Source organism: Mesoplodon mirus, assembly GCF_964341445.2.
Source record: "Mesoplodon mirus genome assembly, chromosome: 4".
In the NCBI taxonomy this organism is placed as follows: domain Eukaryota; kingdom Metazoa; phylum Chordata; class Mammalia; order Artiodactyla; family Ziphiidae; genus Mesoplodon; species Mesoplodon mirus.
The window spans coordinates 42,445,948-42,460,704 of record NC_138979.1 but is presented as its reverse complement, the minus strand read 5'-3'; the positions used below and the strand labels follow the sequence as shown (position 1 = coordinate 42,460,704).

General features: G+C 38.2%; 1 long non-coding RNA gene across 5 annotated transcripts in view; it reads right to left on the bottom strand.

Moving 5' to 3' along the window:
- Positions 1-14,757, bottom strand: part of LOC309803607 — a 111,374-nt gene that overhangs the window by 63,314 nt on the left and 33,303 nt on the right. For 4 of the 5 annotated variants that reach the window (XR_014293971.1, XR_014293972.1, XR_014293974.1 and 1 more), the window contains exon 2: positions 9,842-9,950. This is a non-coding gene — a long non-coding RNA (uncharacterized lncRNA). The remainder of the gene's footprint in view (positions 1-9,841; positions 9,951-14,757) is intronic. The other variant, XR_014293973.1, reaches the window with a different exon arrangement.

Here is a 14,757-nt window from a genome sequence, read left to right as displayed (position 1 = left end):
GAGGTAGTTTGCACTCACCATTAAAGCACATGCAAAGCTGCTGAACATTGCCAATGATGCAGTTTGCCAAAAAGGCCGTATGCGTTATTCCTTAATATATTCAGGAGCAACGCTTACTCCATTTTTGGCCAACAAAACAGGCGGGCAATGTAAATTAATACTACAAAGAGGTATCACTCCGCACCAGTCAGAATGGCCAAGCTCACAAAGTGTAAAACCTGAAATGCAGGACAGGGCGTGGAGAAAAGGGAACCCTGACAAGCTGATGGTGGGAATGTAAATTTCTAACAGCCACTCTGGAGAAGTGGGTGGTGATTTCTTAAAAATCTAAAAAACAGAGCTTCAGAGCATATGGCGCTTCCACTCCTGGGCCTGTATCTTGGAAAAAACCTAAATTGACAGGACCCAGGCACTCCAAAATTTATGCAGCCCTGTTTACAAGAGCCTCTACTTGGAAGCTACCTAAACGTCCTTGGATGGAAGACTGGATAAAGAAATTACGGTACATATGTACAATGGGATATTACTCAGCCATGAAATGAATGAAATAAGGCCATTTGCAGCCACTTGGAAGGACCTAGATTCATTCATACTAAGTGTCATAAATCAGACAATGATAAATATCATATGATATTACTTATCAGTGGAATCTAACAATTGATACAAAGGTACTATCTTACAACACAGAAACAGAGTCCCAGACGTAGAACACAAACTTATGGTTACCAAACTGGAAAGGTGTGTTGGAGGCATAAATCATGAGGTTGGAGTTAGTATATACATATTTACAGAGAGAAGACTTGTAATCAACATGGACCTGCTGTAGAGCACTTGGAACTCTTCTCAACACCCTTTAGTAACCTCAATGGGGAAATAATTCTAAAACGGATATATAGTCATCTCTGTATAAATGAATCATGTTGGTGTATATCAAAAACGAACACAACATGGTAAATCAACTATACTCTATTATAAATTTAAAATTAAATTCCTTTAAGTCACTCCGGACACGACTAAATGTGCTAGTGTCACACCCCTGGACACAGACCCAATTTGGTCCCAAGGCTGGACTGCTGTGGGCCTGAGGACCTCGGGAGGATATGCCAGCTAGTTCGCCCCCCTTGAACATGTAGTACCTGGTCCCCTCTGCAAGGGGTCACAACCACCAGATCTAAGTGTGCCCTCATACTACTAAGCCAACCCTCTGACACCCAAAGGACGGTGGACTCTCTGGGCTGGATGACATTTGAAAAATCACCTGGTCTCAATATATCCTCGTGTTTGGGTTCCGACCTCCCGGCTCCTTCGTTAGGGTCATCCCACTCCACAAGACAGCACCCTCAACAGGTGATTTTGCAGGGGTTTATACTTGTTCGGGGGATGAAGAGTAAGGGGGAAGAAGGAATGGGACAGAAGCCCTTACACGTTTGGTCAGGCACATTCCACTCTAATTTAAAACCCAGGAACAGGACTTTCCCTACATCTAAGGTTGTATCAGTAACCAGAGAGGGACAGTAGAGATCCTGCCGCCTTCTGTTTCCCATAACAACAATTCTAAAACTGGACCTTATAGGCACTTCATATTCACAATGCCTGGGGAGCTGTAAATGACAACAGCCCTCAAAAAATGTCTTGGTGGGGCTTCCCTGGTGGTGCAATGGTTGAGAGTCCACCTGCCAATGCAGGGGACAAGGGGTCATGCCCCAGTCCAGGAAGATCCCACATGCTGTGGAGCGGCTAGGCCCGTGAGTCATTGCTGCTGAGCCTGCACGTCCAGAGCCTGCATGTCCAGAGAGGCCACAACAGTGAGAGGCCCGCGTACCGCAAAAAAAAAAAAAAAAAAAAAAAAATGTCTTGGGGTAGGTCATCGAAATAGACTTCAAAACAAGGCAACCTTTCACTAACCCTTTTTCAAGGGGTAAATTTTACTCACACTGTTCAAAAAAAAAAGCACATATGAAGATGCTCACCATTGCTTTATGTTAGACAAATGCAAATTAGATGTACAAAGAAGTATCACCTGGAACCACTCAGAATAGCCATCCTCACAATGTCTAGAAACAAGAAATGCTTCAGAGGGTGTGGAAAAAAGAGAAACCTACTACTTATTATTATTTTTTTTAATCTGCATTGGGTCTTCGTTGCTGCGTGCGGCTTTTCTATAGTTGCAGCAAGCGGGAGCTACTCATCGTTGTGGTACGCAGCCTACTGTTTGCGGTGGCTTCTCTTGTTGTGGAGTACAGGCTCTAGGCACACAGGCTTCAGTAGTTATGGCACGTGAGCTCAGTAGTTGTGGCTCGTGGGCTCTAGAGTGCTGACTCAGTAGTTGTGGTGCACGGGCTTAGTTGCTCTGCGGTGTGTGGGATCTTCCTGGGCCATGGCTCGAACCTGTGTCCGCTGCACTGGCAGGTGGATTCTTAACCCCTGCGCCACCAATACTACACTACTGGTGGGAATGCCAATTGGTAACAGCCACTATGGAGCACAGAATGGTGTTTACCAGAGTAAGGGGAGGCAGGAGGGATAAACTGGAAATTGGGATTGACATATACATACCACTATATATAAAAGAGATAACAAATAACGGTCTACTGTATAGCACAGGGAACTCTACTCAAAACTCTGTAATGACCTGTATGGGAAAGGAATCCAAAAAGGATTGGATATATGTACAACTGCTTCCCTCTCTTGTGCAGCAGAAAGTAACACAACATTGTAAATCAACTATGCTCCAAAAAAATTGAAATTGAAATGAAATCAAAGAAAATAAAATAAAATAGTGCTACCAGATGATCCAGCAAGTTCACTCCTGTACGCATATCTAGAGGAAAGCATAAATCGAAAAGACACATCTTCCCCAATGTTCACTGCAACACTCTTTACAATAGCTAAGACATGGAAGCAACCAAAATGTCCATCAACATATGAATATAGGTAAAGAATATGTGATACATATATATATATATATATGTTATGGAATATGACTCAGCCATAAAATAGAAGAAAATAATGTCATTGCAGTAACATGGATGGACCTAGAGATGATTGTACTAAGTGAAGTAAGTCAGACACAGTAAGACAAATAATGTATGATATCACTTCTAGGTGTAACCTAAAAACTGATACAAATGAACTAACTTACAAAACAAAGGCAGACTCACAGACTTGGAAAACAAACTTATGGTTACCAAAGGGGAAAGGTGGGGGGTAGGGATAAATCAGGAACTTGGGGTAAACATACGAATACTACTCTATATAACATAGATAAGCAACAAGGACCTACTGTATAGCACAGGGAACTCTACTCAATATTCTGGGAGTACCTTTATCAGAAAAGAAACTGAAAAAGAATGAATATACACATATGTATAACTGAATCACTTGCTGTGCAGCTGAAATGAACACAACATTGTAAATCAACTATACTCCAATAAAATTTAAATTACAAAATAAAGAAAATCACCTATATTTCAAAAGAAAAAAAGAATTCCCATATATTTTTATGGCTTGATAGCTTACTTTTTTAGTGCTCAATATTATCCCATTCCCAGAATATATTAATACTATATCATTTCATTCACCTATTGGAGGACACCTTAGTTTCATTCACGTTTTGGCAATATTGAATTAGATGCTATAAATATCCATATGCAGGTTTTCATCTGGAAGTATGTTTTAAATTACTTTCAGTAAATATCCATGAGAACACTTGCCGGATTGTACAGTAATGGAATGTTCAATATTATAGCAAGTGTCAATCAGACTACCAAAGTAGCTGTATTATTTTTCACTTCCACCAATAACAAATGACATTTTCTATTGTTCCAGATCCCCTACAGAATGTGTTATTGTCATTGTTCACATTTTAGCCATTCTAAGTATTACACAGTGGTATGTAATTGTATTTTTAATTTGCTTTTTCATGGCAGCATGTAATCTGGATTATTCTTCTGTATATTATATGCATAGTGTCTATTTTCTTTGGTGAGCTGTCCATAAAGTATATTGGTCCACATTTTATTTAGGCTGCTTTCATTTTTTTCTACCCAATCTGTATTTGTTTTATTTATTTTCGTGCCTTATTGCATTAGCAAGGACTTGGAGTAAAATATGGAAAAGGAGTCATGAAAAGGGACAACTTTGATTTTACCTGAACTTAGTGGAAAAGCTTCATGTTTTTGACCATTAATCATGATGTAAGATAAAAGTTTCCTGTAGATCTTTGTTATCAACTTGAGAAAGCTCCAGTCTATTTCTTTAACTGAGAGTTTTTATGAAGAACGGGTGTTAGATTTTTTCAAAGGTCTTCTGAATCTATTGATATGCTAATGATTGTCTTTAGGGTGTTGATATGATGGATATACTTCTTTGATTTTAGAATGTTGAACCAGCCTTGCATACCTGGGATTATTCCCTCTCATTCATGATATAAAATTCTCTCAAAATATTGTTGGATTCGATTTGTTAATATTTTGTTGAGGATTTTTGCATTGATGTTCCTGAGAGATATTGGTCAGTTTTCTTTACTATTCATATGTTCCTCTAAGTTTGGATGTTGTGGATTTAGTGTCAGACATTCATTTGGGGAGATTCTCAGTCATTTTTTAAAAATATTTTCTGTTCTTTGTTATCTTTCTTCTCCTCCTGCTATACCCATTATGTATAGGTCACAGCATTTTCATTGTTCCACAATTATTGATTACTCTGTTCTGTTGATTTCTTTCCTGCCCATTTTCTCTTTTCTTTTGAGATTTAAAGGTTTCTCTTGATATGTCTTCTAGCTCACAGGAATATCAGGAGATATTTCTCCTCAACCAGCTCTTTGACTGCTAAAACAAAATACGAGACACTTGGCATTTTATAAACAACAGAATATTTTTGTTTTCTCATAATTGCTGAGGCTGAAAAGTTCAAGAACCAGTTACCAGGGGCTTCCCTGGTGGTGCAGTGGTTAAGAATCTGCCTACCAATAAAGGGGACATGGGTTCGAGTGCTGGTCCGGGAAGATCGCACATGCCATGGAACAACTAAGCCCGTGTACCACAAATACTGAGCCTGTGCTCTAGAGCCCACAGGCCACAAATACTGAGCCTGTGTGCCACAACTACTAAAACCCACACACCTAGAGCCCATGCTCCACAACAAGAGAAGCCACCCAATGAGAAGAACGCACACCACAACAAAGACCCAATACAGCCAAAAAATTAATTAATTAATTAATTAATTATAAAAAGAAGAACAAGTTGCTAGCTGACTTAGTGTCTGGTCAGGGACCAATTTCTGGTTCATAATGTGGGTGTTTTTGCTCGGCAATGAAATCATGTAATGGGCATAAGATCTTCTGTGTGCTACATTTATTAGGTCACTTATCCCATGTTTGAGGTCTCTGGCCACATGACCTAATCACCTCCCAAAAGCCCCATCTCCTAATACCACAACATGGGAGCTAGGCTTCAAAATTTTAAAATTAGAGGTACAAAATGTTTACACCATAACAGGGACCACAGAGTTACCTGATTTTTCCTTTCATGTTAAAGGTTTGCACATTTATATTTATTATATAATCCTAAAATCCTTGTTGTTTTTTTTAAGATTCTTTTCCCACATACGCCAGTACAGACCATTGAGTAGAGTTCCCTGTGCTATGAAGCAGGTCTTTATCAATACTTATCTATTTTATATATACTAGTGTGTATATGTCAGTCCCAATCTACCAATTTATATATACTAGTGTGTATATGTCAGTCCCAATCTACCAATTTATCCCTTCCCCACTTATCCCCTGGTAACAATAAGTTTGTTTTCTATATCCATGACTCTATTTCTGTTGTGTAATAAGTTCATTTGTACCTTTTTTTTCTTTTTAGATTCCTCATATACGCAATATCCTATGATATCTGTCTTACTGTGTCTGACTTGCTTCACTCAATATAACAATCTCTAGGTCCATCCATGTTGCTACAAAACTCTTAACTGTTAATGATAACTCTCATTTTTTTCCAGTATCATCAGCAATTCTTTCTGGCAGACATGTGATAACACTTTTTAAACACGGATATTGAGACCAAGGCTCCTGACCTGCAAACAAACAAAACATCATTCATATAGTGAAAACTGTGCACATCAAAGGATGAAAGCACTTGGTCTAAATCCCTTTGCACCCACTGCTGACAGAGGGCAGAGGAGTTTGACTCACTAACCTTCCTTACGTGCACTTCTTCCTAATGAGGTATTCCATCTAAAACTTATAAGAAGCGGGAATGCATCATGAAACACACCAATCTCTACTACAGATTCTGAAGCAGCAAAAAAAAAAAAAAAAACCAACAACAAAAACATGATGAATCCATCCAAAGGGTTCGTTCCACATTGTTACAATAGTTTCCCTCTCACTGTGAACCCTTTTCAAACCCTATCACTTGAAACTATTTTTATTTTTTCAACAAAAATAATGTTAATCTGGAGTCACACGCTCCAGTAATATTACACTATCCCTTGTGCAAGTATGTAGGGATTTGAGGAGCTATGGGAGGCTATCATGAAATGTTGCCTAGAGTAATTAGGACATTTCATTTAATGTTGGCTCTTCTCCCTAACATGTCTGCTGCCCTCTTCTTTTTGTAGCTACTAGCATTGAGAAAGTGACCAAGATAAGGCCCTTCTCTTTTACTGCCTATGAATGCAGCTGTGATTAACCCCACAGACCTTGGTGCTTCCAGAATCCCCTGAACCTACTGACCCTCCATGAATGGCATGACATAGATAAGGATGGTGACGTGCAGACTTGTATAGGTCATGCTATAAAATTTTCGAGTCTTCCCTTCCTCATAATTCCAAAGAATAGATTTCTTTGGATTTCTGCTTAATGCTGCTGGAGTTGGTACATAAGTTGAGGGAGGTATCAGGGCACACCAAAAGAGAGGGTAACTGCACAGAAAATACAAGCAGGTACATTTCTGTGTAGTTTCAAGCAGCTTATTTGCTATATCAACCATGGTGACATGTTGACCCTTCCTCTTTCTACTAGTAGTACAACAAACATAAAGGATATTTAGGCTGCTTGTTTTATCCCCACCTCTCACAATTGATCTGCATTCACATATAGGACAATGAAGGGCATTTTCTACCATCTTAACCAATATTTGAGAACTAGAAAATGTCCAGATTTTTCCGGGGATTATTTTCATATTCCCCAATCAGGCCTATGAAGGAATCTTACCTATTGTGTTTAATGAAGTCATATCTCTCACAGCATCCCATCATCAACAAAACTAGAAAGAAATTTGAAGGGTTTTAAATTTTACCATATTTGAAATTCCAATGTTTTAGCCTGACACGTTTTTGGATTTTAGAAAAAAATATTTTAAATGAGACAAAAAATCATTTTTATGACACAAAAAGACAGCAAGAGTTTTATATTTTTATCTGTTCCACTTGCACACAAAAGTCTCATGGGGTTATGAAAAGCAGTCCTGTTGGGTGCTGTGCATGGTGCAAGTATGGATTAAAGCTTAGGAATCTTAAGCTTCAGTCACCTGAAACTTTTAAATTAGGATGCAAGCAATCCTGTCCAACATCTGAACAGAGCAAGACACTGTCTTTATTTTATTTGTCAGGTAATAAATCTGTCTTTTGCCCCAAGGAGAGAAACAACTGGCAACTTCCATCAATGTGTTGTACAAAAATCTTTGAACATACAGTGCAAGCAGAGGCTGATACAAGGTGTGAAAAAAAAAATAAGAGACCCTTGTGGCATTTTCTCCTAACTTATTGCAATCTCCCATTTAAAATGTGGGAATAATCAATCTTCTGAGGAAAAAGGCCCAAGGAAGGTTTTTGCTTCTGTGGAATAATGGGATTGCTAAAGATTTCAGGAGGCAAGATGAATTAGTGAGAATGACCATGAGAAATCAGAGAAAAGTCAGATCCATGGATGAACTGATGTTTACATCTGTGAATCAATGAGAAGTAGGAGCAAATGAAAAGAAAGCTGAATACAACATTTTCTGAATAAGTGTAACCTTTCAGCTGTCATAGAAAAATTAATACTCACTATGATACAACATATTTAGTTTAGAAATTTAAGTTAAATTTAAAGCTTAATAATTAGATTTATTGAAGAAATGAAAACATATTTGTGGTTTAGAATACATAATGTGTTCTGCTACAGACAAGAAGACTACATAAATAAATAGAAATAAGACTAAATAAAGAGGAAAATAACAAATTAGATGTTATTAACATTAAAAACTGACACTCATCTAAAGAGAAGGAGAGACAGAAGGAGAGACAGAAAGAGAGAAGAATTCATAGCAAGCATATATTAAAAACTCCTAAATAAGAAGTCTTCAGATGTTAAAAAAAAGTCTTCAATAAGAAGATAATGTAATAGCAAAAATGGAGAAAATATACCAAAAGATATTTCAAAAAAGAGAGTACAGAATGTTAAGTAAACATATCAAAAGATGTTTGGCTTCTTAGTAGTCAGTTAAATGCAAAAAAGTGATACCTGGAATTATCACTCACCAACCAGAAAGTTCAAATGAAAATGACAGGTATTATCAAGTTTAACAAGAATGTGTATAATCCTTGAATCTCACTCACTGCTGCTGAGGATGAAAAATCATACAAAAATGTTTTGAAAATATTTATAAATATCTAAAAAGATAAACACATGAAAGCTATGACTCGAAAATCTTACTACTACATGTATACTGAACAATAATTTATATATACACCACCAAAGCTCAAGTTCTAGAATTTATATACCAGTGCTATTCTCAATAGGCACAAACTGAAAATCACTCATATTGTAATACACATTGGAATAAATTAATTAATAGTTAAATATTTACACTATGGAATCCTATGCAACAGTGGCAATGCATGATCACAACAACAGGCAACCATATAGGCATATTCACAAGCAACATAAAATAGAAAAGCCCAATCCAAAAGTGAGTTTACTGTGCCATAACATTTATATAAAATACAAAATACAGGTAACTTGATCCTTTTGTTAGATACAAGAACAATACTAAACCATAAGGGGAGTCACTAGAATGGGACCAGGGGGCATCTGAGTATCTGGCAATTTTCTGTGTCTTTATCTAGAAGCTATGTATAGAGTGTATTCAGATTCTGAATTTTCTGAAATTTGTCATTTCCCTAAAACCATGCATGTTTTCAGTTGTTTTTATACATAACAAAAAGTTAAAAAGATAGACTAGGGAAGGTAATTATATTAGCACTTTAATATCCATGCTTTTCAAGGGGGAAGTGAAAGGTATTAAATACTTGACATTGTGATTACTTCTTAAAAGTAAGGTGAAAATTTGAGATTAATAAATAAGACGTACTTCTTCATATATAATCCTCAAAGAGGAGGGGTATAAAGGAGTATTATTATTTTTTATTTAATAGAGAATCGTTAAGATAGAAAATAATGAAAACCGACTAGGTTTAAAAAAGAGCACACTGGACTTCCCTGGTGGCACAGTGGGTAAGAATTTGCCTGCCAATGCAGGGGACAGTGGTTCATTCCCTTGTCTGGGAAGATCCCACATGCTGCAGAGCAACTAAGCCCGTGCGCCACAACTACTGAGCCTGCGCTCTAGAGACTGCAGGCAACAACTATTGAGCCTGCATGACACAACTACTGAAGCCCATGCACCTAGAGCCCATACTCCACAACAAGAGAAATCACCGCAAGGAGAAGGCCGTGCACCACAAAGATGAGTAACCCCTGCTTGACACAACTAGAGTAACCCTGTGCAGCAACGAAGACCCAATGAACCAAAAATAAATAAAATTAAATCTTTTGACTTCTGAGATGACTCACTCACGTGGCTGTAGGTAAGAGGCCTCAGTTCCTTGCCACATGGATCTCTCCTTAGGGCTGCTTGAGTGTCCTCATGACATGGCAGCTGGCTTACCCCAGGATGAGTGATCTAGCAGAAACCAAAGCAGAAGCTGCAGTGACTTTTATAACTTTGGAAGCTGCATTTTGTCATTTCTGCAATTTCTTATTAGTTAAATAGTCAACCCTTTTCAAGTGCAAGGAGCCACACAGGTACAATGAAGACTGGGAGATAATTAGGGGATAATTAGGGCCATCTTGGAGGCTGGCTACCAACGTGGCTGACTAGCCAAAGACTGAATTTTGTTTTCTTCACTTCTGGAGAGAAAATGGTCAGTGAATCTCATTGGTGGTCTCTGAGATGTACCAAAGCTACCTCTTGCTCTCACCCCCAGCCATGTGGCTGACAGGGTCTCGATGCTCCGGCCGGGTGTCAGGCCTGTGCCTCTGAGCTGGGAGAGCTGAGTTCAGGACATTGGTCTACCAGAGACCTCTGGCACCTTGTAATATCAAACAGCAAAAGCTCTCCCAGAGATATCCATCTCAATGCTAAGACCCAGCTCCACTCAGAGACCAGCAAGATCCAATGCTGGACATCCCATGCAAAACAACTGGCAAGACAGGAATGCAGGCCCACCCATTAGCAGAGAGGCTGCCTAAAATCATAATAAGGCCACAGACACCCCTAAAACACACCACCGGATGAGGACCTGTCCAACAGAAAGACAACATTCAGACACACCCACCAGAACTCAGGCACCAGTCCCCTCCACCAGAAAGCCTACACAACCCAATGAACCAACCTTAGCCGCTAGGGGCAGACATCAAAAACAACGGGAACTACGAATCTGCAGCCTGTGAAAAGGAGACCCCAAACACAGTCTCCAAGTCAAATGAGAAGACAGAGAAACACACAGCAGATGAAGGGGCAAGAAAAAAAAACCACCAGACCAGAAAATGTAGAAGAAATAGGCAGTCTACCTGAAAAAGAATTCAGAGTAATGATAATAAAGATGATCCCAAATCTTGGAACTGGAATGGAGAATATACAAGAAAAGTTTAACAAGGACCTAGAAGAACTAAAGAGCAAACAAACAATGATGAACAACACAATAAATGGAATTAAAAATTCTCTAGAAGGAAATAATAGCAGAATAACTGAGGCAGAAGAATGGATACATGACCTGGAAGATAAAATAGTGGAAATAACTACCACAGAGCAGAATAAAGAAAAAAGAATGAAAAGAATTGAGGACAATCTGAGACACCTCTGGGACAACATTAAACACACCAACATTCGAATATAGGGGTCCCAGAAGTAGAAGAGAAAAAGAAGGAGACTGAGAAAATATTTGAAGAGCTTATAGTTGAAAACTTCCCTAATATGGGAAAGGAAATCATTAATCAAGGCCAGGAAGTGCAGAGAGTCCCATACAAGATAAACCCAAGGGTAAACATGCCAAAACATATATTAATCAAACTATCAAAAATTAAATACAAAGAAAAAATATTAAAAGCAGCAAGGGAAAAACAACAAATAACATACAAGGGAATCCCCATAGGTTAACTGGTGATCTTTCAGCAGAAACTGTGCAAGCAGAAGGGACTGGCAGGAAATATTTAAAGTGATGAAAGGGGAAAAGCTACAACCAAGATTACTCGACCCAGCAAAGATCTCATTCAGATTTGACGGAGAAATTAAAACCTTTGCCGACAAGCAAAAGCTAAGAGGATTCAGCACCACCAAACCAGCTTTACAACAAATGCTAAAGGAACTTCTCTAGGCAGGAAACATAAGAGAAGGACCAGGCCTACAATAACAAACCCAAAACAATTAAGAAAATGGTAATAAGAACATACATATCAATAATTACCTTAAATGTAAATGGATTAAATGCTCCAACAAAAAGACATAGACTGGCTGAATGGATCCAAAAACATGACTGGTATATATGCCGTCTACAAGAGACCCACTTCAGACCTAGAGACACATACAGACTGAAAGTGAGGGGTTGGAATAAGATATTCCATGCAAATGGAAACCAAAAGAAAGCTAGAGTAGCAATTCTCATATCAGACAAAACAGACTTTAAAATAAAGACTATTACAGGAGACAAAGAAGGACACTACATAAAGATCAAGGGATCAATCCAAGAAGAAGATATAACAATTGTACATATTTATGCACCCAACATAGGAGCACCTCAATACATAAGGCAAATGCTAACAGCCATAAAAGGGGAAATCGACAATAACACAATCATACTAGGGGACTTTAGCACCCCTCTTTCACCAATGAACAGATCATCCAAAAGGAAAATAAATAAGGAAACACAAGCTTTAAATGATACATTAAACAATATGGACTTGATAGATAGTTACAGGACATTCCATCCAAAAACAACAGAATACACTTTTTCTCAAGTGCTCGTGGAACATTCTCCAGGATAGATCATGTCTTCGGTCACAAATCAAGCCTTGGTAAATTTAAGAAAATTGAAATTGTATCAAGTATCTTTTCCGACAACAATGCTATCAGACGAGATATCAATTACAGGAAAAAATCTGTAAAAAAGTACAAACACATGGACGCTAAACAATACACTACTTAATAACCAAGACTTCACTGAAGAAATCAAAGAGGAAATAAAAAAATACCTAGAAAGAAATGACAATGAAAACATGAAGACCCAAAAGCTAGGGGATGCAGCAAAAGCAGTTCTAAGAGGGAAGTTTATAGCAATAAAATCCTACCTCAAGAAACAAGAGGGCCTCCCTGGTGGCGCAGTGGTTGAGAGTCCGCCTGCCGATGCAGGGGATACGGGTTCGTGCCCCGGTCTGGGAGGATCCCATATGCCGCGGAGCGGCTGGGCCCGTGAGCCATGGCCGCTGGGCCTGCGCGTCCGGAGCCTGTGCTCCGCAACGGGAGAGGCCACAACAGTGAGAGGCCCGCGTACCGCAAAAAGAAAAAAAAAAAAAAAAAAAAAAAAAAGAAACAAGAAACATCTCAAATAAACAAACTAAACTTACACCTAAAGCAATTAGAGAAAGAAGGGAAAAAAAAAAACCCAAAGTCAGCAGAGGAAAGAAATCATAAAGATCAGATCAGAAATAAATGAAGAAGAAATGATGGAAACAACAGCAAAGATCAAAAAAACTAAAAGCTGGTTCTCTGAGAAGATAAACAAAATTGATAGACCATTAGTCAGACTTATCAAGAAAAAAAGGGAGAAGACTCAAATCAATAGAATTACAAATGAAAAAGGAGAAGTAACAAATGACACTGTAGAAATACAAAGGATCATGAGAGATTACTGCAAGCAACTATATGCCAATAAAATGGACAATCTGGAAGAAATGGACAAATTCTTAGAAAAGCACAACCTTCCAAGACTGAACCAGGAAGAAATAGAAACTATAAATTAACAAACCAATCCCAAGCACTGAAATTGAGACTGTGATTAAAAATCTTCCAACAAACAAAAGCCCAGGACCAGATGGTTTCACAGGCAAATTCTATCAAACATTTAGAGAAGAGTTAACACCTATCCTTCTCAAACTGTTCGAAAATATAGCAGAGGGAGGAACTCTCCCAAACTTATTCTATTAGACCACCATCTCCCTTAAACCAATACTAGACACAGATGTCACAAAGAAAGAAAACTACAGGCCAATATCACTGATGAACATAGATGCAAAAATCCAAAGCAAAATAATAGCAAACAGAATCCAACAGTGCATTAAAAGGATCATACAACAAGATCAAGTGGGGTTTATCCCAGGGATGCAAGGATTCTTCAATACATGCAAATCAATGTGATACACCTTATTAAAAAACTGAAGGATAAAAACCATATGGTCATCTCAATAGATGCAGAAATGCTTTTCACAATATTAAGCACCCATTTATGATAAAAACTCTGCAGAAAATAGGCATAGAGGGAACTTTCCTCAATATAGTAAAGGCCATATATTACAAACCCACAGCCAACATCGTTCTCAATGGTGAAAAACTGAAACCATTTCCACCAAGATCAGGAGCAAGACAAGGTTGCCCACTCTCACCACTATTATTCAACACACTTTTTGAATTTTTAGCTACAGAAACCAGAGAAGAAAAAGAAATAAAAGGAATCCGAATCGGAAAAGAAGAAGTTAAGCTCCCACTGTTTGCAGATGACATGATACTAGACACAGAGAAGCCTAAAGATGCTACCAGAAACCTACTAGAGTTAATCAATGAATCTGGTAAGGTTGCAGGATACAAAATTAATGTCCAGATATCTCTTTCATTCCTATACACTAAAGATGAAAAATCTGAAAGAGAAATTAAGGAAACATTCCCATTTACCACTGCAACAAAAAGAATAAAATACCTAGGAATAAACCTACCTAAGGAGACAAAAGACGTTTACTCAACAAACTATAAGACACTGATGAAAGAAATCAAAGATGACACAAACAGATAGAGAGATATACCATGTTCTTGGATTGGAAGAATCAGCATTGTGAAAATGACTATACTAACCAAAGCAATCTACAGATTCAATGAAATCCCTATTAAACCACCAATGGCATTTTTCAGAGAACTGGAACAAAAAATTTCACAATATGTATGGAAACACAAAAGACCCTGAACAGCCAAAGCAATCTTGAGAAGAAAAACAGAGCTGGAGGAATCAGGCTCCCTGACTCCAGACAATACTACAAAGCTACAATAGGCAAGACAGTATGGTACTGGCACAAAAACAGAAATATAGATCAATGGAACAGGATAGAAAGCCCAGAGATCAAACCATACACATATGGTCACCTTATTTTTGATAAAGGAGGCAAGAATATACAATGGAGAAATCACAGCCTCTTCAATAAGTGGTGCTAGGAAAACTGGACAGCTA